At 39.1% G+C, this 24,410-nt stretch overlaps 1 protein-coding gene across 12 annotated transcripts in view; it reads left to right on the top strand.

The window, feature by feature from the left end:
- Positions 1-24,410, top strand: part of cdkl5 (cyclin dependent kinase like 5) — a 185,161-nt gene that overhangs the window by 101,903 nt on the left and 58,848 nt on the right. The window lies entirely within an intron of this gene.

Raw genomic sequence — 24,410 nt, 5'->3', positions numbered from 1 at the left:
TGGCCATTCCGTAATTTGGAACTTTCTGGATATCGAGTTTCCGGATAACGGGTCCAATACCTGTACTTATATTTACAACTGGGAATGTAATATTCTAATTCTGATCAGTACACTTTTATCTGAGTTTGTGTGTTCTTCCTATTCTTATTAAAGCTAATTGCTGACTACTTGCTATGGCTTACTGCAGTGGTGCAAATTAGTACTTATGTTAGTAAATCAGCCAGATAATTTATTTCAGCTTTCCCTTTTTTTAGCATAGATCCAAATTAACATTCACATGAAACTGAACATATATATGGACCTTAGCATGGTTTTAAATCATATATGCCCCACTTTCTGTTTTTAGCCAGTAGTCCCAACATATAGGGCCCCCTCCACAAGCGTATCACTTGTACTAGCTCTCTATGTACAGAGTTACAAAAAGGAAATAAAAGGCAGTAGCTAGCTATGTAAGATGTGGTATATAACAAAGCATTGGTACCAAATCTCTAGAAAAAATAGTCTAAAGGAATCATTGCCCTATTTACACAAGGTTTACAGGAAATATTTATGTCAGTAGTGGTGTGAGTTCTATTATTGTCAAGTATAGACTAGTTAGTATAACAAATTGATACTTATGTGTTTGTCAAGGAGTTCAGTGGTGTTGGCCTCCTAACTATTGAAATGGTTAAGCAATATGCTGGGAGGATGCAAGTGATGTTGCTACTGAATACTCACCTAGCAGTTAGCTATTACTTTAAACCTGTGATATCTTAACCATCCACCTGGTTTTTTTTTTATACCATAGCTAAGATTGCTCTGTTTTTACCTATGAAATGACTGTAAACACACAAATGTGCATGAACCATAAAATGGAACTAAACATTTGATTTCCACTTTGGGAGGTTTACAATCATGGTTTGAGCAGCTTTTGGAAGTTAATAGAGATTTTCCATCCTCTAGACTGACCTTGGTAGAGGCATTAATAACATTTGCTGCTTAATCAGAGGAAAAATAAGCATTCAAATGTAGTTCTGGTTACACAAAATAACCATTACTGGAATCGGCATCCAAAGCAACTAACTGGGAGCCAGTAAAGCTCTCCCAGGCCTTGACAGGCCATATGAAATGTATTGAGGTTTGGGGATGAATGTTGCCCACATTAGACAGACATGCTTTTGCTTGTGGTCAGTCATATTATAAATCAGAGGTTTTGGCCACTCTGTGGTGTTGTATCAGGTTTGTGAACATTTTCAAACATTAATGTCCATTTTGTGCAACGAGGACAATATAGTTTCTTTAACCAGACTTGGGAAATTTCCCTTACCCTGGCTGACAGCCTTCCCAAGAGTAGAAATTTAGTATTTAAGAAAGGAATGCTTGATTAATATGGTATTTTGGTTAGGTTTGTCATGCCAGTCTTTGTCACAAGCATTACTAATTTTATCCAGTATTATTAGTCATCCCCTATCAATCATCCAGAAATGTAATATAAACTTTTCTTTTTCTTTCTTTAAATGTTCTGTAATTTAAAGCTGGTATTTCTAAAAAAGAACTCATATTTCTGTATCTTTCTATATTCCGCATTCTGAAATGGCAAGCTTATATTCTAACAATGTGTTTTATTTATGACTCCAGCCCGACCTGACACTCACCCTATTACTGTTAATCACTTACCATGGTTACTCCTGAACATATTGCCCTTTTTTTTTCTTTTATTAAGATAGAAATCTGATTAATGCCTTCTGTCAACATTTTTTCCCTGTATCATACATGTTCTTGTACTACAGATGAGGGATCTATTATCTGGAATGGAGTATGTCTGTGGTTTAGAGAAATAGTTTTGTTTAGCATGAAAATGTATTTATGCTAGTTTAGTTATCATCAACTAAAACTAGAGATGCACAGAATCCAGGATTCCATTCGAAATTCAGCCAAGATTTAGCCTTTCAGCATGATTCGGCCGAGTAAAAAGCTATGTAAAATAAATGTAAAAGATCGCCGTCAGACTAGTATATTACTGGACAGACAGGGCCAATTTGTAAAGGTATGGGATCCATGGATCAAATACAGATATCCAAATGGGTTTGGTAATTCCACGTTAACCTATTAAAATATGTTTAACTAAATAAGTTCTGTTAAGTAGTTTGGACGGACAAAGTATATATAACATAAGCTAGAGCAGTGGCAAGGCAGCAAATTTAAATCTGGATTTTTCCTTTCCCCCTTTCCTTCCCCAGTTATAAACTTTCCTACTTTAAACTCTCTACCTCTTGCCCCTTCCTTCTTCCCCACTTTCTATAATTTTATCTACTTTATGTTACATATACTAACAGATAACTGAAAGGATTATACGAAATAAAAATTAAGAGAAACAAAAATATATGGTAAATGTGAATTTATAATACACTGTTACTAATGCTGTATAAGTGGAAATGTATATGTAACTGACGCTTTTCCTTTCTTTCTGTATATGTTTAAAAAATGAAAACCTTTAATAAAAAACTATTGAAAGTAAAAAGATCGCCGTCTGAACACCGGATATTACGCCGTTATTTTCCATAAGTTCCGGTGGAAGAAAAAACACATAAAAAATTACGTTGATTTTACGCCATTTTTACACGGCGAATCCTGGGGATGTGTGGCGAATTGTCTCGCCGTTTTTTACACAGCATAATAAATATGCCTCTTAGTGTTGAGGGCAGAAATAATTCCTCTACACTAGTGATCCTGCTGCACCCAAGCACCACGGTCTCCCAAAAGGAAGTATGGTGAAAGGGGGCAGCATCAGGTCCGCTGCTTTAGGTGCCACAGGCCCACATGTACCCTTGTTGAAAAACAAAAATACAGTTCAGATATATATCGTACACAGTGAAGCATATATCATAAAATGCCTAAGTAATGCCAATCAACTGTCAGATTGTTAATCCTAAATAATATACTGTACGTCTCCTTTCTTCTTCTGCTGAGAAAAGAAGAGCTGTCACTGTAGGAAGGATCTGTCATTAGCCTTAGGCAAATTCACACTGCTGACAATACTCCTAGCACTACTCTTATTGTTTTGTTAGTGGTTTCTCATTTAGTTGACTCAACAGAACATTTAAAGAAAACAAAGCAAAAAGAAATGTACTCCTACATATCTAATACCCATTCATTTCTCCAAAAGGTAGAAAAACAAACACATTAATTAGTATCACTATTCACCTATTTATAGGCAAGTCTGGTAGGAAAGGTTGTGTTCTGTAATCCTGTGTATATTTCCTAAATTTATATATAACAAGTATGTTGCCCAGTGATGTATAAGACAGTGTGTATATAGATATACTAGCTGTATATATTTCCCAATTATCTGCTTTTCATTGGAAATCCCCTTTAAAGTATGATCTTTCCATGAGAAAACCACAAAATGCAATTATCTTTAAGTTATAACTGTGCTAATAAGCATAAGTGTATGTTTATTTTGATTGTTTTAATTCTTTAATTTCATATCTTATTACAACTGCCCCTTTGAGATTGCCCTATAATGTTCAAATTTTCCGGTTATGGTTCTTCTAATACAGGCGCCACTTACAGTATGCCTGCTAAAGTGTTGGATGTGGATATGAGGCTTGAGCCTTGAATGTTAGGACTGATTGATTGCAACACAATACTGTAATAGAAAGATATATGAACGTATATTACAAGATGGATCTCTTTCCTTAACATGTACTTAGCAGATCAATGTTGCTCTGTTACTGTGAAGAACCTTCTCTGTGCACACAGTAATGTGATTTTAACCCTGAGTGTTTATTTTGGGAATCATTTAGGAAGCACTGTATGGTTATTATTATTATTATTATTATTAACATTTTTTAATTATATCATACATTGGACATACAGAGTAACATATAAAGCAATCAATAACCGATACAAGAGGTGAAGAGAGTTAGTACTGTCCTTTATATTATGAACATTATGCTGTGTATCACATGTTTCTCTGGTATAGAGGTCTGGGACAAAACAAATCATTTTTTTACAGATTTCCAATAACTGCTTGTATGGACTCTTGCACAATAGCTTTGTTGTGTGTTATATAATACAGATCAATAACTGTTCATTAGAACAGCTTATGGCAATGGCACGCCTTGAGCATATATAATGAAAAAGAAAATAGCACAAGTGCAATAAAAAAACAGATGTAAAGGACAACTAAAGCTTAATTCATCATGCTTTGTTTTTATAAATGTTATGGTTTCCTTGTTGTATTGAACTAATGTTCACTATAACAACAGATAAATACCCCCTATGCAGCTCTCATTTATCTTCTGGTTCCGCTGACAGGCCCCTCCTTCTCCTGTTTTTCTAAAAAACAGGAGGCATCAGGCATCATTTTACCTTGACTCTTTTTATGCATTTAGCTCAGAGAGTGAGTAGGTTGGTAGGCCTAGGTCCTGAGAGGAAGGTAGTGAGCACTGGAATGGGAATAGGAAAAATTAGGCAGGAACCAGGCTTTAAGTTCTGGCATAGGGTCACTCCTTTTGGAGGCAAGTTGGCATTGAGCACTACAATTAAAGTTTGTGATACATAAGAAAAATAAAAAGCGAGTGTTACACTTTGTTAATTGATTATTGTTCATAAATAACCCTGCCCTTTCCAACCCTGGTTTTTATATTATCAGCGGGATGAAAGGTTAATGGGGGGGGTGTAGTCATGGGGAGGGGTTGCAAACTTTACACTGCACCTAATATTCATTTATACTTATTCTCTTCCTCCTATGTTCTCCTATTCTGTTAGAGCAATGCCTTTTCATTGTCCTCTATGAGAACTGAGTGAAAGCACCAGCACTCGCGCCTGTCACACAGTTTGTGTCTAGAACCATAAGAGTAGGGCATAGACCATAGAAAAATGTCAGTTTCTTACAGGACATACTAATACTCTGATTATTGTTTCTAACAATATTGTTATAGTAGGTTTTATTACTTGTTTGCATTTTTTCTAAGATTCTAGTCAAAATGGGCCGTTGCTAATTGCAGGAAGTAGCAGCCTTCCAGATGTTGGCTATAGGGGGGATGCTGAAAGTTGGACAGAGCATGTTGCCCGTAGCTAAATAGAGAGGCTTAGTTCTAGCTAGCTGTCATGGAGGTATACCAGTGCTTTGTACATCCTGATTAGAATTTTTCCTTACGTGGGAAGGAGACAGCTGCTAAAGATATGACAGCTGTTCTTTGGCAGGCAACCAACTAGCACGCAGCAAAGTATCTTGTGTCTCACCGGCTGATTCCATCTGACAATGCTCAGCTACATCAACATTGGGTTTGAACAGGACAGCATGACAGTAAAGCAAGGCCGATGGCAGCTCTGCAGCTGAAACTAGCCACTGAAAGCTTGTACAGTTCCTCATGTCACTGTGACCTTATTTAAATACATGTACTCAGAAATACTGTACTGTTTAAAGCAATCATTCCTGTAGGGTTCATACTTCTACTGCTATTAACCTATCTGGAGATATAGGAAAGATATTCTGTCACTGCATAATTGCCTTGTTTCATTTGTATATGCAAAAAGGCTCTTTTATTATTATGGGGCAAAGTGCAAAATGCAAAAAGCACTCCCACTTGTTTGCACCTTGTCCCTAACCAAGTCTCATGTCATGTGTCAAGTTCCATGATCTGAAACAAATGGAACAATTAAACAGGAAACTTAATACTTATAAAAAGACAAATCATAATCTTTATTAAGCCCCGAAACCAGTGATCCTAATATCTCGCAGTGCCCCGGCATATGCACCTGTTTTAATAGAAAAAAAGTCTTAAATCTGTCTCTGAATACCCTATTTCCACAAAGTGTTTTGAGACTAATAACTTGGTATTGCCATCGGTGGGCTGATGTTGTGATATACGTTTCTTTATCTATAACATGGTCTCACCAACATACTGGTATATTGCAACAGCTGATTCCAGTAGGTTTACTGGATCACATCCAAAAAGATGGGCAATCTCTTATCCATATTTAAAGTATATGATATATTGGGATGTATAACACTTATAAGTCCACTCAATTGATAATGCAACACGACATGTGAACTTCTCCTCCATCCACAGCATGAAGGATTTTGTGTATGTGTATGGTTACATTAGACTGTAATGCAGTTCCACAGTGCTATACATTATCTTTGAAGCAAAAATAATTGTCATAAATACAGTAAATCTGAACTTTGGTGTACAGACCACATTTTTCTTAGCAGCCAACCATAAGCCATCATCCAATATACTTGGGGAGGAATGTGTACAAAGAAGACACTTCAAGTGTGCCCAATATTATCTCATTCCAATTATCCACTTGTGTTGTGTTTTTTTTTTTTTGTAAACTTTGTTTTTATTGGTTTTTCACATGTTTCATTGTTGCAGTTATTTCACATGTTACATGTATATCATTGTGTATACCGTAGAAAGAAATAAGAGAGAAAGAACAAAAAAAAAGAAAAGAAAAAAAATTAAAAAACAAAAGACATTTTAACAGTTTGCGCTCTAGGTCTCTAGGCTGATGTTTATTACCCCCTACTAACATTTCAGTTTCACCATCACTTATTTATTACTTTTTTCTGTTTTAGTTAAAGGGGGTTCCTACCCGTAGCATTGTACTCGAGAGAGATTGTCCTTGTTTAATATCCAGGTGTCCCATATCTTTGGGTATAGTTCGGTTTCATTGTCCAATTGATATTTAAGGGCTTCGTTGGCGTGTATATATTCAATTTTGTCCAGGACTTTCTCTATGGATAGTAGATTTGATTTCCATTGGACTGCAATATGGATTCTAGTTGCCATGCATATATGTTGTGTAAGGCGTTGTGCAGAATTGTTGAGGCCTTGCAATTTGTGTCCTAAGAGCATTGTCTTAGGGCATGGTGAGATATCTGTATGGAACAGTTTAGAGAGAATAGTGGCTACTTGTGTCCAGAGTTCTTGCACTGTTGGGCAGGTCCACCATATATGCCACATAGTGCCTCGTGTTTGTGTTGTGTTTTAACTGTTGTAGACAATTGTTACTTACTCTGATATATGATGCACCTTGCTTTACCAAAAGAGCAAGGAGAATGTGACCCAATTCCAGAGGCTATGATCTCCACTGCAACTATGGACACCATCACTCCCTACTATACCTGCTATCCCACAGCCACAGTCCCTTCCCAGAGGGTATTATCTCCACTGCTACTATAGGCACCATCACTCCCTACTATACCTGCTATCCCACAGCCACAGTCCCTTCCCAGAGGCTATTATCTCCACTGCTACTATAGGCACCATCTCTCCCTACTATACCTGCTATCCCACAGCCACAGTCCCTTCCCAGAGGGTATTATCTCCACTGCTACTTTAGGCACCATCTCTCCCTACTATACCTGCTATCCCACAGCCACAGTCCCTTCCCAGAGGCTATTATCCCCCCACTGCTACTATAGGCACTATCTCTCCCTACTATACCTGCTATCCCACAGCCACAGTCCCTTCCCAGAGGCTATTATCTCCACTGCTACTATAGGCACCATATCTCCCTACTATACCTGCTATCTCACAGAGGCTATTATCCCCACTGCTACTATAGGCACAATCTCTCCCTACTACACCTGCTATCCCACAGCCACAGTCCCTTCCCAGAGCTTATTAACCCTACTGCTTCTATAGACACCACACACTTGTGTGCCTTAGTGCTTTTGCACTTCTGCCCTTGGGGGGTGTAGTTAATTCCCCCATGTTCTACATTTTTCATTACTGTAAGCTTCTAATCTAATTAGTCACTGAATGTAAAGAGCTCTCATAGGAATGCATAGACATTGCTTATTCTACAATTAGTTATTTAAAAGGCAACCTAGAGTATAATAAATTATGTACACTGGAATAAAATAATGGAATATAATATATGCTCCTGGAGACCTGAAGAAGAGAATTTGCTCACCCTCTGTACAATTCTTCTGGACAACTCTTAAACCCAATAAATGAGTATTTATCACATGAAAAGATAGGATGCAAAATGGCAAAAACAGACAAAGAAACAGCATCTAAAACCGCTACCCATGTAACCGTTATGCTGACTGCACCTACAGTACAATGGCACTGCTGAAATCAGTGATGTTTATGTTGAAGTATCAGGACCACAAAAGATCTGCTGTTTGGCCCCAAGTAAAGTAATGTGTATTATGCAGAATCCATGGAAGCTTTAATTTTTCATTTGCTTAGCACTTGTACACAAAATAGAAAATAAAGCAGGTAGGATTTGTGTCCTAGGCATGTAGTGTTATTACAAACAATTATCAGTAATTGTAGTTATCTCTGATTATATACCTTTATTCCCTACCTTATTCAGATTGAGTCTTTTTTGGAAGTAGACTTTGGGTTAACAAAAACAAATGTATCTGGTAACTACAGGTAGCTCTACGGATAATAATGCCTAAATCTAATAAGGCTAAGGCAGCACAAGAAAAGGAGAGAATAATTCCTCTCAGTGCTAACCAGCCTGCTGAATGGAACATTGAATCAGGAGAAAATGACAGTTATCTGATTATATTCCAAAAATGTGTGCTCCAAACCCCAGTAAGTGAATGCACCTTCAAAATATAGTGGATATCAGCTTTAAATATATCTCTCAGCCTCCGCATGAGTAGGAGGCAGAGGTGGAAGCTGAATCAGGATGCGGTTGATAACAGTTAGAGAAGTTACAGAGATTGTAAGAGTGGACAGCAAATGTTTGTGGTTTGAATATAAATCCAATTTTTTTAGATTGTGTTTTTAATTTATTTTATTCTTACAGATACATAAATCTATCATACAGATGTGCCCAGTTGCTGTTGAGATGTAGGGAACATAGGCAGCGCACAGACCCAGCAGGTCAGTGAGCCTGCTGGGAAAAAACATGGCAGTGATGTTTGAAATTGCACTTTGCACACTGCATCTAGTTAAGTGAATGTGCCATATTGTGTGGCTTGCCACCATTTATTTAAGGGACTTAAGCCTCTCTTGATTTGACCCGCACCTAATAAAGAATCGAGTGCACCTACTGACGTTGGGAAACAGTGCGAGGCCAAACTTAGACCACTGACCCCCCTTCCTTTGTGTGCATGCACGCACGGGTTGCCAGGACAACTGGAGGGGGGATGATGCGGTGGGGGGGGGAAAGGGCCCGGATTAAGGGGTAGGCATCCTCCCACCATTGCACCCTAGGCAGGTGCCCCTTCTGCCTACTCCTCTACTCCTAGTTCCAGCCTGCTGGGATTCACGTTCCCAGTTCCCAGTGCATTGTGTTAATAGGCACACCAGACTTGCTCCTAATGAACTACATGCTAGTGACATATTTTACATATTTTAGCTGCTACCAATTCATGAATTCTTTCGGAACCGCCTTTTTTTTTTTTTTTATATATATAGGGTGCAATGTCTGAGAATTACATTGCTGCACTAAGCCACAATGGCACTGAATTCTGTGCAAAAATGCATATAAAATTGCTTGCAACTGTAAGTGACCCCTTATGGATGTGACACACGGGGAGATTAGTCACCGTGCGACAAATCTTCCTTGTTGAGGGTGGCTAATCTCCCCGAAATGTCATCCCACTGGCTAGAATGTAAATCACCGGTGGGATGGCCTACGTGGCGCAACGATTGGCCGAGTTGCCTTGAGAGGAAACTTTAGCGACGTGGCGCAGTGTATGCCATCCCACCGGTGATTTACATTCTAGCCAGTGGGGTGGCATTGCAGGTAGATTAGTCGCCCGTGACAAGGGCGACTAATCTCCCCGTGTATCTCGGCTCTTAGGAATAGGGGTTATTTTAACTTGTATGGCAAAAAGAGCAAAGTCTGTTTTTATAAAGACAAAACTCTCTCTACATCACATTAGGCTTCTTAAGAAAATACCCTGCTATAGAGAATACTGAGAATTGCCTCTGCTAAAACACACGTAGAGACAATTATCAGTAAATGATCAGCATTGTCTATTTTAGCAGCCACGACAAGAGCTGCTACTAGTAGCTCTGTGTGTCTTCACCCTAAATTGTAATGAAGAAAATACAGCATGTTACAGTTCTTTTTCACAAGTAACAATCATAATAAATTAATCCTCTGCTGTAAGAATTAATCCCAGTGCGTAGTTGTATCACTAGAGTGAAGTCCAGCTGAACTATTATAACCGTATTGTTTTCGTTTTTTGTCATTTGTTTAAACCTTAGGTTTAAGGAATGTTTGTAGTTTCTTTAGTAAATGAAATGAAAAGCCACAATAACATAGGCTTATTTATAGATTTAGACCCAATCTTGAATAGTATCCTCATTCATGGTGGCAGTGACAGGCTTTGATGGTCAATAGGGCAGTGCGTCAGCCAGTTTGGTTTGTTCCCAAAAGCAGGCACCATCTTCCTATAGCTGTAAAATTGCTGAGCTTTGGCAGTGATGAAATGCCTTGTATGTTGTCTTCTTTCAATCAACATATTGATATACATTTCGTATATTAAATGAACAGTAACACCAAAAATTAAAGTGTTTTAAAATAATCACAATATAAAGTACTGTTGCCCTGCACTGGTAAAACTGGTGTTTTTGCTATAGGAGCACTACTATAGTTTATATAAATAAGCTGCTGTGTAGCCATGGGGGCAGCCATTTAAGCTGGAAAAAGAGGAGAAAAGGCACAGGTTACATAGCAGATACATTCAGTAGAATACAATGGCAGTCTACACAGCTTATCTGTTTTCTGCTATGTAACCTTTGTATTTCTTTTTTTTTTTTCTCCTTTTCTAATGTAAATAGCTACCCCCCATGGCTACACAGTAGTTTTGGTTATATCAAGCTATAATAGGGATTTGAAGGAAACAAAAAAATGTATACAAGTGCAGGACATTATACTATTATACTGTTTCATTGTTTGGTGCTACTGTTCCTTTAAAAACAAAGTCGGACTTGTAATCAAAGGATTTATCTACTGCCTCCACAGCCCTGAGTTGCGGTTTTTTAATTATTTAGCTTTTTATTCAGCAGCTCTCCTGTTTGGAATTTTATCAGCTATATAGTTGGTAGGTTTAAAATTACCCTAGCAACTAGGCAGTGGTTCTGGATAGAATTATAAGTGACAATAAAATTGTGTTAGTAAAGCCCCATTAAGAAGAATGGGATGTGTTTTTTTCCTGCGCTCCCCTGCAGTGGAATGCAGGAGAATGCCACCACTTGGAAATGTGGAAAGCAGTCAAACTGGGTTACCTGGGGCCCACCAGGTACCCAAGTCAAGGGCCACTGCTGCTCGTGCTCTTCCCCCAGCCACCACCGCTCCTGCTCCTGCGCTGCTAAGTTACTGTGAAAAAATAAAGATGGCCAAGCGTTCTGCTTTTAAAAGCATGGCCATCTTTATTTTTTCACAGCAAGTAAGCAGCGGAGTAGGTGTGGCTGGGGGTGGAGTGGGATGTGGGCAGGGTGTGGGGCCCATCAGGTTTTTTCACGGTAGCCTGGTGGCCCAGTCTGACACTGGCAGGAAGAAATGTCCATGAGTACGAGCTCTAATACACAAGTCCTCCTACTGTACATAATTTACAATGTTTTATAATTGTGTTAGTCATTTCTGCCAGGAATTGAGATTTGTTTCTTGCCTTTGGAACACAAAAATAGCCATCTTGGGAAGCTCTGCAATTATCTTAATTTAAAGCATTTGTTATTAATAGACAAGTCCCTTTCCTTCTCTCCTTTGTATTTTCTTCCAGATTATGCTGTGCTTTTTCTGTCTTTAGTTCCTTGTACCAAGTTGGAACAATGTTTTATTGTGCACAAACAAAGAAAGCATTATGGCATATTATAGCAGATACAATATATTTATAAAAGCCCATCATTGTCTGTACTTCACTGTCATCTTGTTTTACTTCTGTATGAATGTACACACAATGCTTTGTCGCCTATCAGTGCTGTGGTGCATTCTGTTGTGTTCAAAGCTGGGAGTGTAAATGCTGAGGCCAGGCCTGAGATTAGATTTGTGGTCATTGTGATTCTCCTTCACACTGCATCCTTCTGGTGCCATAATATCCCAATATCTCAATTATCATTACCCACAAAAAAGTGTTTTTACGTAGTCTATGGTGTTTCCTATTGGAGAACCCACACAAAACAGTATGCCCAAATGGAAATGCTCATCAGTCATGCACTATTTAGGCTAGACTCCATGGGAAATTTTAATCAGATTTTGTGGGTCAGATTTTATCTGATCTTGTCATGCAATGCAACAGTGCAAGATTTTAAAGGATCCTACAATATCTGATCTCCATAGGCTGTAATGCAGGGGTCCCCAAACGTTCTTACTCATGAGCCACAGTCAAATGTAATAAGACTTGGAGAGCAACACAAGCAGCATAAAAGTTCATGGAGGTGCCAAATAAGGGCTGTGATTGGCTATTAGGCAACCTCTATGCACTATATCAGCTTACAGGAGGCTTTATTTGGTAGTAAACCTTGTTTTTATTCAACCAAAACTTGCCACCAAGTCAGAAATTCAAAAATAACTACCTGGTTTGGGGGCACTGAGAGCAACATCCAAGGGGTTGGTGAGCAACATGTTTCTCACAAGCCACTGGTTTGGGATCGCTGCTGTAATGTAATGTCGAACCAGATAAAGTCGGTTGGTGTGTTTTGTTTCTGCATCTACATCTGTCAGTCAATATACAAAAAAAAGTCTGTCACACACCATCAGATTTAATCTTGTTGGATAAAGGCAAGAAATACAAAGTTCATTAAGGGATAGAAATCAGGGCCCATTGTCTGGAGCACCCAGAATGAGAAATTGAGTGCACAGAGTACAGTTTGTTTATTTTTTTGTTTTTGCTAAAAAAAAAAAAAAAAGTTAAGATGGCATATCATGTCCTTGTTTAAACCCAGCATCTTAGTAAGAATGATTGTACTGGTGTGCCTTATTGAGAGCAGTGTCAGAACACTTACATGAGCTGATCTCTAAGTGCAGGGGAGCTTCTGACAATCAATGCCGGCCTTTCTAAAGTAATAAGCTTGTAGCCTAGAAGCTCAGTCAGTTATTTTGTATGTTGGACCTCATTGTATCTTTGTTTGTTGTATTAATATAACTTTTATTTCAGAAATTATAGGGACATTTTTCCCAGCAGCACAGCCTAACAGCATTCGGCAGTAGCAGTTGACGCTGGTAACTAATGGTCCCCAAATATATATAGGGTGGTGCATTAATCCCAATTGACTGATTAAACCAAAATAGAAAGATGCAAGAGGGTGAAGAGGCACACTAATACCAACACCAATAGGAAAAATGTTAACAACATTTAAAGGTGTACATACAGGTGGGTCCCTTGTTTTTACCAGAGGTATTTCAACACACGCAATTTCTATTTCTACAATAACTGCTCTATGACTTGCCAGACCCCTCCTCGTTAGTATGAGAAGAACTCAATTCACAAGCAGTGTGAATCCTAAATTGGACACATTTGTCAATTCTAAGCAGGCAGGCCCTTTTCTAGTACTATTCATATGGCATATGAACGTAGCATTATTCTTCTGCCAAGGTGCATGCAAATAGTTAATCACACACCAACCGTCATTGTGATGTAGTAGTCAGTCACTTTAGTGCGGGTTTTAAGCCAGTGGCTGCATAAATATGCAAAATAATCCTCCAATGAGAATCCCAGCTGATGTGAGTAAATCCGGCTCCCTGTTCTCTGTTCCTGCAATTGGAGTTGGGAGCAATAAGCACAGTTTCCCAGCACTGAACAAGTCTGTCCCTTTATCCCCATGTCTGATTCCTGTGCCATATAATGACGGGAAAATGCCATAATTATCTCTATATGTAAGATAATATCATAATGGCTGATATAGTGCTGGGAATCTAATCAGCATTCTCATTGGTCAATGCTTTTGTGTATATATTTTTTTTCCTTCAACCTCCATAGAGAACTAGGTGGAACCTACAAATGACCCCATTGGCACAGAGACACAGGTGCATCATGGGTACAGGTACATATAAACTAGTGCTGCCCTATTATATACATTGTATTACAAAATATAACTAAAAACAAATTTTAGCTCAGTATTTAAACATAACTTGTTTATAACAGACTCCCAAATATTCCCTTATCTCCATCCCCCAAAATGTCAGCTCAGAAGATAATTGTGGCTTTTTCTAATATAAACACATTTTTAATTCTATCGTTCTATAAATGACTTTCTCTTATACTCACATTACACTGACCAAAGCAAAGGGCAGATGAGCAGACTGGGGGTTCCATACACAGCCTGTTTATAATAGTGAGAGCCCAAACTCTGAGCTCAGTGTCAGTCACTTTGGGAAGGAACATAGTGTTTGTGCAGAGGTTCCCCTGTACATATCATGTTGTTCTGCCTATACACCTACTGGCACAGTTTGGCCTCTCCCTGTGTGTAATGCACACAAACCCCCATGCAACTGCTTCATAAACACTTTGAAAGATGTGATTTGTCTGTTGTGTGGTTGTGTATATAAAAAAAAAAAAAAAGCCAGCCAGCCCCAGTGCTAAAGCTAGTAATATTCTGTACCTTAGCCATGGGGGAGAGTGTAAGGTGCATATACAGTCACTGTATTACATACAGAAAAACCTTTCCAATGGGAAAGTTTATTCCCAGATGGGCTGTTGGGTAATAGCAAAGTGACTGAAACTTTTGTCACAGCTTCTCCCTATGTTTCCAACCTTTGTAACTTATATTTGTTACACAGCTCAGTATTTGGAATCATTACAAGGAGGAAAGAAAAGTCACACAATAAGGATTCAGCTAAAGTCTCGCCCCAAGCTCAAAAGGCCTTTAGTTTTTAAGAGAGCAGCCAGACAGGACTGTGATTGGTTGGCTAGTATGCATGTTTAATAGTGACCAGACCAAGCAGGCAGGGGAAAGAAAAATATTGTGAGTCGATCCCTAAGCTCAGGTCACTGACATCAGCCAAGAGCAGACTGAGCATGTGCAGTAGTTGGGCAAGGCAAAAGATGGAGAGCTACTGTGGGCATCTTCAGGGGCATGAATCTTTATTTCTATAGAGCTTTGGGGATATTGGGCTGGTACAAGGGCCCAAAATACATAGCTAAACATTTCTAGCCATATTCATTTTTAGGCTTTAGTTGTCCTTTAAATATACATGGAGTCTGTTTCACCACCAAGGCCACATTTGTAAGCATAACATTCACTGGTACTTGGTGCACACAAGTTATTAAGCCATGCCCCATTATTATAATGGGGAGGTGTCGTAGTGGACTTAGATCTCTTGGTATATGTAGTCAGTCAGACCACTAAAGCATAAAAGCAAAATAGCACTTTCACACACATAATTGCATCCTGCATCCTTCAATGTCTCAATGAGCCTTTCATATCTGTATGCCTTAAACTGGTGCAGGTGTGATTTTACACATTACAGGTATGGGATCCCTTTACAGGTCATCTCCCATAGACTCCATTTTTATAAAATAATTCAAAATTTTAAAAATCATTTCCTTTTTCTCTGAAATAATAAAACAGGATTCCAACTATGATATAATTAATCCTTCTTTGAGGCAAACAATTCTATTGAGTTTATTTTATGCTGCCAGTTCATCCCCTAGCATTTTTCTTCTTTCTATTTTTTAGGTTTAATTATGCAGATATGTAGTTGCGTTCATGTATACCCCCAAGATCCACCAGAGATACTGGAAACTGACTTATCTATCTCATGTCATCAATAGTTTGAGTCTGTTTTATTTGAGCTTCAATCTCTAGGCTTTAGCTATGTTAAATCTAAGAAAGGTTTATATATGTATTACAATTTTTGTTAAAAAATATTTGCAGGCTATTGTGATGGAGCCCTTCTAGCCATTGCTGCTTCCCTTTGCTGACCTTTAGTGGTGATTAAGAGGCTAGTAGAAACCTGTAGGGCTTATTTACGAAAGGAGCACAGAAAATCAGCAGATTTTGCCGTGATTTTTACTGTTAATGCAACATTGTTTCCCAGAATTACAGAATAATTGTGCCCACCACAATTAGGTGCCTGAGCTTCAACATTTTGTGCCAGTGGGTGAAATTTGTGCAAATGGTTGAAATTTGTGGAAGGGAAGGGGAAGCATGCAGGTATATGGGCATTCATTTATTGAAATATCTCTTTATCAGTTTTCCAAAAGCGGAGCAGTAGAAGGAAAGAAAAATACAAATATATGGGCAATAGAGTTTGCAATAAGTACAATTGTGGTACAAAGTTATAGCCATTCCAAAGAAGAAAGTAGGAAGGGGGGGGGGTATATTAGTAAGGGCAGAGATGGAACTTGGGTGAGCATTCCAACCTTATTTACTAAAATATGGCCCTGCTAAGTACTTTCTCAAGAGTGCTCTAGGTTTGTGTCCAGGGTAACATGTCTCAACATAATTCAAGTATTTGTGCCCATCTCCAGGCCATCAATAGTGCTGTGTTTGAGGTTTTCCTCCCTGGTTTGCTGCCCAATAGTTCTTCTGAAGCCATGTTTATTTGGGCTTCTCTGAGGACATGTATTAAGGTGGGAGAAGTGTTGGTTTTCCAGAATCTGGCGATTTGTGTTTTAGTTGCTAGTTTGGGGGCAACACGTGAAGAAGAGCCATTGTGGCTGTGATCTCAACTTGTAGATTGAACTTAATCTCAAGGTTTTTAGTGATATCTGCCTTATTTGTAATGAGCTATTTATAGTGTGCTAGGCTGTCTGTCAGGGTTTTCAGTATATCTATGTGTGTAATTGGCATTGTATGTAGGAATTACCGATCCATACCTGTTAATTTTATAATTTACTGAAATCCTCCCATAATTTAAAACAAATAAATGGTTGGGGTTTTTTTGGGCCATAACCTGTTTTGCCCCATCTACCCCAAACCCACTTTTGGCAAACTTTACTCCCAATCTAGGATTGTCTTACTGAAATTAGGGCCATTGGGGGTTTTCATAGATAGACCAAATCAGTAAAAAACCAGTGTCGCTGTAAATGCATTTACCACACAGCAACCAATTCATTATTTTTTCTGCACAAAAACAACCAAAGCTTACTGCAGACCGGTTCTTATGGTTTACAGCACATGTATTGGGAAAGGTAAACCTAGATCTTTCAGAAGTGTGCCATATTCATGAAAATGAAATATTATTAAGCATCATTTAATGTAAAAAACTATTTAGCCTCCCTGGATATTACTGCAGCATTTGTATTTATGTAACTTTTTGCGGCACAAATCTACTTTTTAGAAGCACAAACATGACTTTTGTAATGGGTTCCTGAGATCATAAGATCAATATCTGCCTAAACTATGGCCGTGCATAATAATATCATATAATTTCAATCAGTGCCACTAGTCATCCATTTTTCAGTATTTGACCAGGTGATAGATTCACTGTTTTCAGTTCTACTGCCAATGTTTCAGATGCTGGGGTGAGATCCAATCATATCCTATTCAAGTTGATAATGGCAGCCATATAACAATGGTTACAAATCTGCTTGGGGTGGTATGTGGATTCAGCACAGCTCTTATGGTATGCCTGGCTGGCAATCTGATGCCTCAGTGGATCATAAGAAAGATGAACTGAGCGCATTGAAGTTGTAAAATCAGGCAGATGCCAGAGGGGCTGCTGTAAGATGCCACAGACACTATTGAGTGGGCTGTTGGGGGGCTGTTTAGTACAGAAGAGCGCCAGGGCCACCCAAAAAAATAGAAACTCATGTTAAAACTCATAATTTTGACTTTTTAAAGTCACAATTATAAGATTAAGAGTCAGAATTTAGACTTTTAAATTTATAATTCAACAGATTTTTTTTTGGTGGCCCTAGTGCTCCATATTTTGGGCCTCTGTGTACTTTAAATGCATGCGCCTATTTATCCAAGTCTGGGCCTATGTAAAACAGATAATAATGGCCCCATATAAGAAGCATTCAGTTAGCATAAGAAAGAAAAAGCAACCAAAGCAAAAGAACTCTCTAGCAATTTCCCAATTTCCCAGTCTACAGAGACCAATGTTTTTTTGTTGTTGTGTCCATTAAAGTTTGTTATGATTTCTATGGCTGATCTAAGCCTGTAGACAAGCAGGCACATTTTTCAGGCTTTTACACTAATTCATATTTTCAACTCTGAATAATGTTTTTTTCTTGGATTAAATAGTGCTGACGCTTCCTATAACTGCCAGTTACATAATGAAGTAAAAACATGATTCATATGCTTTTTTTTTTTTGGCTTAAATCATTCTTTCCACTAATCACCCTGTCTATAAATGATGGAAACAGCATTATTTTGAGAATATGTTTTTTTGTTTTTTTTTTGCACACTGCTTATTTTACCAGAGGTTTTATGAAGCAGAGATGGTTTCTTTTCTGTCATTAATAATTCGTATTGTGTGTGAATTGTTTCACTGGATAAGAGTTTGCATACATTACTAAAATATAGTGGTGTAATATTAAAATGCATATTATTTACAATTTTGCATAGAGTATGTCTGAATAACATCATAGGTAGGAACCAATATAGGTTGCAGTTTCATATATGCATTCATTTTCTGACTTATATTAGACTGTTTAAAGGGACTTGCTGCTTGGTTTACTTCACAAAATGTAATATCAGGACATTCAAGACACAAGAGGGATCATTTACTACCTGCGGGACACGGTGCAAACAGAAATAAAGGGGGCAGGAGAGGCGAGGCATGTAGGTGTCTTCCCTACTCAGTCCCTGATTGTCCCCTAACTGACATGTCATTCAGACTGCAAGCCTTTATGTCTGCATATGTAGGATTCATCCAGTTGCCTAAGAAGAGGCAAGAGCACTACAGTGCAGTGTGTATTTAAAGGGATACCCGCATGATATTTATGGTATACTTTTTATTTTTAAATTACACTGCTTACATAAAAAATAATTCACACTGACTTTTAAAATTGTATTCTTGAACCAACAAATATTTTTAGTTGTAATATTGGTGTGTAGGCGCCATCTCAGTGCATTGTGCCTGAGTCTGAGCTTTCAGAAGGGGCCAGCGCTACACATTAGAACTGCTTTCAGATAACCTATTGTTTCTCCTACTCCCATGTAACTGGAGGAGTCCCAAGCCGGACTTGGATTTCTTACTATTTAGTGCTATTTTGATATCTACCGTTTTTGAAAAACGGATTCCAATGCAGGATTCTGCTGGAGAAGCTCTATTAACTGATGTGTTTGGAAAAAAAAATTCCCATGACCGTATTCATTTAAGGAAAAGCTTTAAATATTGGTCAGTGACAGGGGATCAATCAGAAAATTTGGGGCCTGTATAAGTATTTTATATGGGGTACCCCATTAACACAAGCGCAGTGCCAACATTTTTTTGTGTGTGTGCAATATAAATAGCTGATGTTACTCTATAATAAGCAGCGCATATAAATAAATAAAATCAGTAATTAATGTAAGTTTATTAGGGAGCAGTGGAATTTACCTTAAGTTTTTTAATTCTTTGGTGGCCAGTGGTGTTTGTCCCATATAACTTGATATGCAAGATCTGTAAGTTTCTAGGCAGTTTTTTGAAAATGATGTAAGTTTTGATGTAATTTATATAGCTAATGTACTTACAGAAGAGGATTTCAGGGCCCCTCTTATGGAAGAGGATTTTCGTGGTCCTGGGTTGTACAGATGTTCCCCACTGCGCTGCCTTTCAGCATTGCCAGTTGAGCTTGAGATGCCTGTTCTGACTGCAATAGCTACAAGGCAATAGACAACTGAACAAATCATTTTGATTATTTTGATTTCCCTCTTACTGTAGACCTTTCATTTGCATAATACAGTTAAAACAATCCATAATATGAAGTCATTTTGCTTTGATTTCTACTCAGTCCACAGCAGACTTGTTTCACACGCTCAGAAGCCCATGCTTAATTGATGCTTCAGCTCGCTCATTGGAAGAGAGAAGCAAGAATGCATGGACCATTGCTAATGTAGACATGGGCAAACAGCTGTTTCTTTTGCTGTGCTTTGCCCGCTAAACCCCTTGGTGTTTAAAAGGCTTCCGGCACATTGCAGACAGATGTAAATATTAATATCACATCATTTAGCAGTGTTATAATAAAAGGAGCACTAAAAAGATGATAATGTGACTGCATGTACGATTAAAGCTCTTTTCATTGCAGTACAGGAACTCACATACACATGGCAGCTACACAAGTACCTCCAATTGATACTTAGCAAATCAGTTTGTTGTACACAAGCAAACCTGGACCTTTATATTCAGCAGGGTTAAAAGAGAATTAGAGATAGAACCACTTGGGTGGGAAGTGTACAAAGTTGTTAGGCGCCTACATTTGCTTCAGGCCTTTTCCATGTGTAGAATCAGGTGCACACATTACCAGAAATGAAACTATTTTGCAGCACCCACCCACAGTCATGGACAAATAGTGTAGCCCTGCATCACTGTTGATGTGACTTCCGTCTCTCAATTATTTATATCCTTCATCTCCCAGTGCAGCCCTGTGTGTTACAACTGCCCACAGCAGAGAGGCTACAGAATTTCACTATGCTGTCTCTAGCACAATGAAGCATACCACACAAGTCTCTGCTGCTGCTGCTCCTGCACCTGTCAGGTTCCTGGGACTCACCTGAGCTCTACATGCTGTATTTCTATATATGGGTCATTACACAGTGGGTTAGTAGTTGACTGTTCTCATAGCTGCCGCTCAGATGAGCTCCACAAATACTTACTTGCCACTAGCTAGTCTTACACACAACAACCTGCTCCACTGGGACCTGGGCAAGAAGCACCTACTTCAAAGGTCTGTGCTGTCTATTTGATTTTACTTAGACCAAATAGACTCTTGCGTTTTCCCCATTCCCACCATTCCCAGTAATTCAGGGCTCCTGGCTGCATATTCACAAGTAGCACGCACCCCTTCCCCTTTACAGCCCCCTCTCTTTTACACCACCGGTTACTGGGCTTAGGATTTACCTCAAAGCCCTCCAAAAGCCTCCATCCAGACATTAACTGCAAATTATAGTTAAATATACAAAAATATAGTTGTGCAAAAGGTACATGGATGACATTTGCTCTATCTGTAAGGGTTGTCTAGGGCAAAGCAACCGTAAAAATATAACTGTTCTGCATGACCAGCAACCTGTAAATGAAACCTTCCATTCTCCCCAGTGTGAGTTATTGGATAAGACATGGTGCCAATGTGAGCATACCTCCACGTGGAATTGAAGATGCATTATGCATGTGTGTTTTCTTCTCTTCTTTTGTTGACTTGTTAAGGTGACTACATTTTACAGCTATGGGTCTTTTAGCCCTGAGACTGTGAAACAGGATCGAATAGAGTCATGTTAAGGAACCAGAACTAATAAATAATGAAAGGAATTCATTAATTAATTATTGGGTTAAGGTGAACAAAGTTTAGTCTTTTCTAACTTTTTTTTTTTTCTTCAAGTTATGTGTTTATCCCTAGGTGAGACGTTTTTTCACTATGCTGTAACAGGTATATAGCTGTATGAACAATGAAAGTTTCTTGACTCTTGACTTACTCTTAAAGCAGTGTAGCTGTAGTCAGTTCTCCAATATATCTATAAATCAACAGGCTTCAGCTACTTTGTTTCAAAGTCAGGATCAGTAGAGCAATATAAACAGTTGCCTGCCCTAGTTAAAAATCAGAATTCTTCAACTCCAACAATCTTTCAAAAAGCCATGATGCCGCCTATAAATAATATCCTAAAGAGATGGATGTTTACAAAAGTCTTATGTAAGGTTGAACCGCCTAAATCTTCCCGGTCGTGATCTTTTTACAGTGGTCATACAGTAACAGTTGTTCCACAACATGTAATTTTCTTCTTTTTGTTGCTGTGTGTTTGCCGAGGACTCTGGCGTTTGCAGACCTCTGCTCCATTGTTTTTAGTGGAATCTTAGATTATAGGCATTAACAAATGGTGTCCCAAAGCATTATACAAAGAAATTAAAAGTATTATTGCCTTCTAGAAATAGTGCATAACTACCGAGTGTGTAATATAAATGCATATAGGGGATTCATTCATACAGAGATTTTAGTTTTCTGGTTTAATCGGCCACTTTAAAGGAGAATTTAAAGAGCAAATATGACCTCCAATATGTTTTGTTTAGCATTTCAAGGAGTGCAGAAATATGTAGCTATGGTTTCTCCTGCACTTTTATTATGGGCGAAAAATGAAGTCACAGAGCTAATGGTGCAACAGGGTGCTTTTGGGTGCAAAGTAGACACAAGCTCATTGGCTTGCAGTTATATTGAGGTGGATAAGTCTTTCATACAGCAGAACAGAGTCTCGAAGAAGATCAAGGTCCCATCATCTCGTTTTAGTTATTTTTACTTTTGAAGTGCTCCATTGGGACAGTTGCTTTTGCCAGAAGCAGAATAAAGGCAGACATTTACTTGGGCATGTGCAGTGTGCATAGGGAAATTTTGGATGCAATTCGCCATGTCCTTTGCCTAGAATGCCGTTTTTTTTTTTTACCATAATTCCAGCATAATTGCAACTACATGGGGGAGTTGCATCTGCTCCACTTGTGGCTGATGCATCTTAACACAAACAATTGCACAATTTGACAAATCGGATACAATTGTGTCAGAAATGTTTTGGGTCAGGATCACATCATTTCTGGCAAAATTATGTCTAGGTGCTAAACTTTAGTCACATAATTTGGAACAGGCGGTAGGATGGACACACTGATATATATAGAAGTGCAAGGAGTCTGTTTAAACCCAAGTACCTTTTATGAATAACATCACACAATGGGGCTGATTTACTAATGCACGAATCCCGAATGGGAAAAAATCGGATTGGAAACGAACATTTTGTGACTTTTTCGTATTTTTTGCGTTTTTTTTCGTCGGCGTCGCGACTTTTTCGTGAATTTTTTTTCGTAGCCGTTACGACTTGCGTGAATTGTCGCGACTTTTTCGTAGCCGTTACAACTTGCGCGAATCGTCGTGACTTTTTCATATTGAGCGCTAGTAAACGGCGGGCAAACCTTTCCGGTTTTTTTGCACCGGCTACGAAAAGTCGTAACGGCTACGAAAAAGTCGCGACGGCGACGAAAACATCGCAAAATACCGATCATTACAAAAAAACCGCATTCGGACGCTTTCGATCCGTTCGTGGATTAGTAAATCGGCCCCAATGACTATGTTTATTTTTGAACAAGGATTAGTTAGGATTGTAACTGAGCCCACTGGATCTGCATGGTGCAGCCTCTGCCTTTTAAAGGCCGCAACAATCCATTTCAGCTATGGTGGGTGATCAGCTTGCTCTCCTTCTTAAAGAGAAGACTTGGAACCCTTGACCTTCACTCGGAGGGATACTGTGTTATACTACTGTATATACAGGTCATTCATAAAGGTAAAGAATTAGTCAAGTTGGCCAGTGGTGTAACTAGATGTTACAGGGCTCATCAGCAATTTCAATATAGGGCTCCAAAACATTGATAAATTGACCTGTTCTGCCAGAATATACCGTTTTACTGGGCATATGAGTGAGACTGCACCAGGTTTTTATTTCATGCTTGCTCGCACGGTATAACAGCAGCCAGGTTTGTTCTTAATGGTTCCTGCTCTCGAGCTTTGTAAAAGATTCTGTTCCAAAGTGCAATCATTTATTTCAGTTTAAAATGGTGTAGAATGCAAGGCTGAGTAAGCCCCGTCTTGCAAGATTGGCTCAGTAATATATGTTTTGATGTTACATATATGTAACATCATGTTCTTGCTTCACTGAGATTCCATGCCTTATGACTTTGACTTGGGTCTGTCTCTTTAATAACAGAAGTCAAATGTGTCCCTGCCCCGTAATCCATAGCAACCAATCACATTTTTGCTTTCATTTTCACACAGCAAATCCTTGACTGTTTGATATACCGTATTTTTCGCCTTATAAGACGCTCCGGAATATAAGACGCACCCAATTTTAAATGAGGAAAATCTAGAAAAAAAAGATTCTGAAGCAAATACTGTAGTAAAATATTTTATATCAACTGTATAAAGTTAATTGTCTCTGGGCTCGCACATAATGAGGCTTCCCCCAGGGCCCCCCCAAGCATCCTTCAGCTTCCCCCAGGGCCCCCCCAAGTACCTTCAGCTTCCCCCAGGGCCCCCCAAGCATCCTTCAGCTTCCCCCAGGCCCCCCCCAAGTATCCTTCAGCTTCCCCCAGGCCCCCCTCCAAGTATCCTTCAGCTTCCCCCAGGGCCCCCCCAAGTATCCTTCAGCTTCCCCCAGGGCCCCCCCAAGTATCCTTCAGCTTCCCCCAGGGCCCCCCCAAGTATCCTTCAGCTTCCCCCAGGGCCCCCCCCAAGTATCCTTCAGCTTCCCCCAGGCCCCCCCCAAGTATCCTTCAGCTTCCCCCAGGCCCCCCCAAGTATCCTTCAGCTTCCCCTAGGGCCCCCCCAAGTATCCTTCAGCTTCCCCAGCCCCCCCCAAGTATCCTTCAGCTTCCCCAGGCCCCCC

The sequence above is a fragment of the Xenopus tropicalis genome, chromosome 2, assembly GCF_000004195.4.
Source record: "Xenopus tropicalis strain Nigerian chromosome 2, UCB_Xtro_10.0, whole genome shotgun sequence".
NCBI classification, from domain to species: domain Eukaryota; kingdom Metazoa; phylum Chordata; class Amphibia; order Anura; family Pipidae; genus Xenopus; species Xenopus tropicalis.
This window is presented reverse-complemented; position numbering and strand designations above follow the sequence as displayed.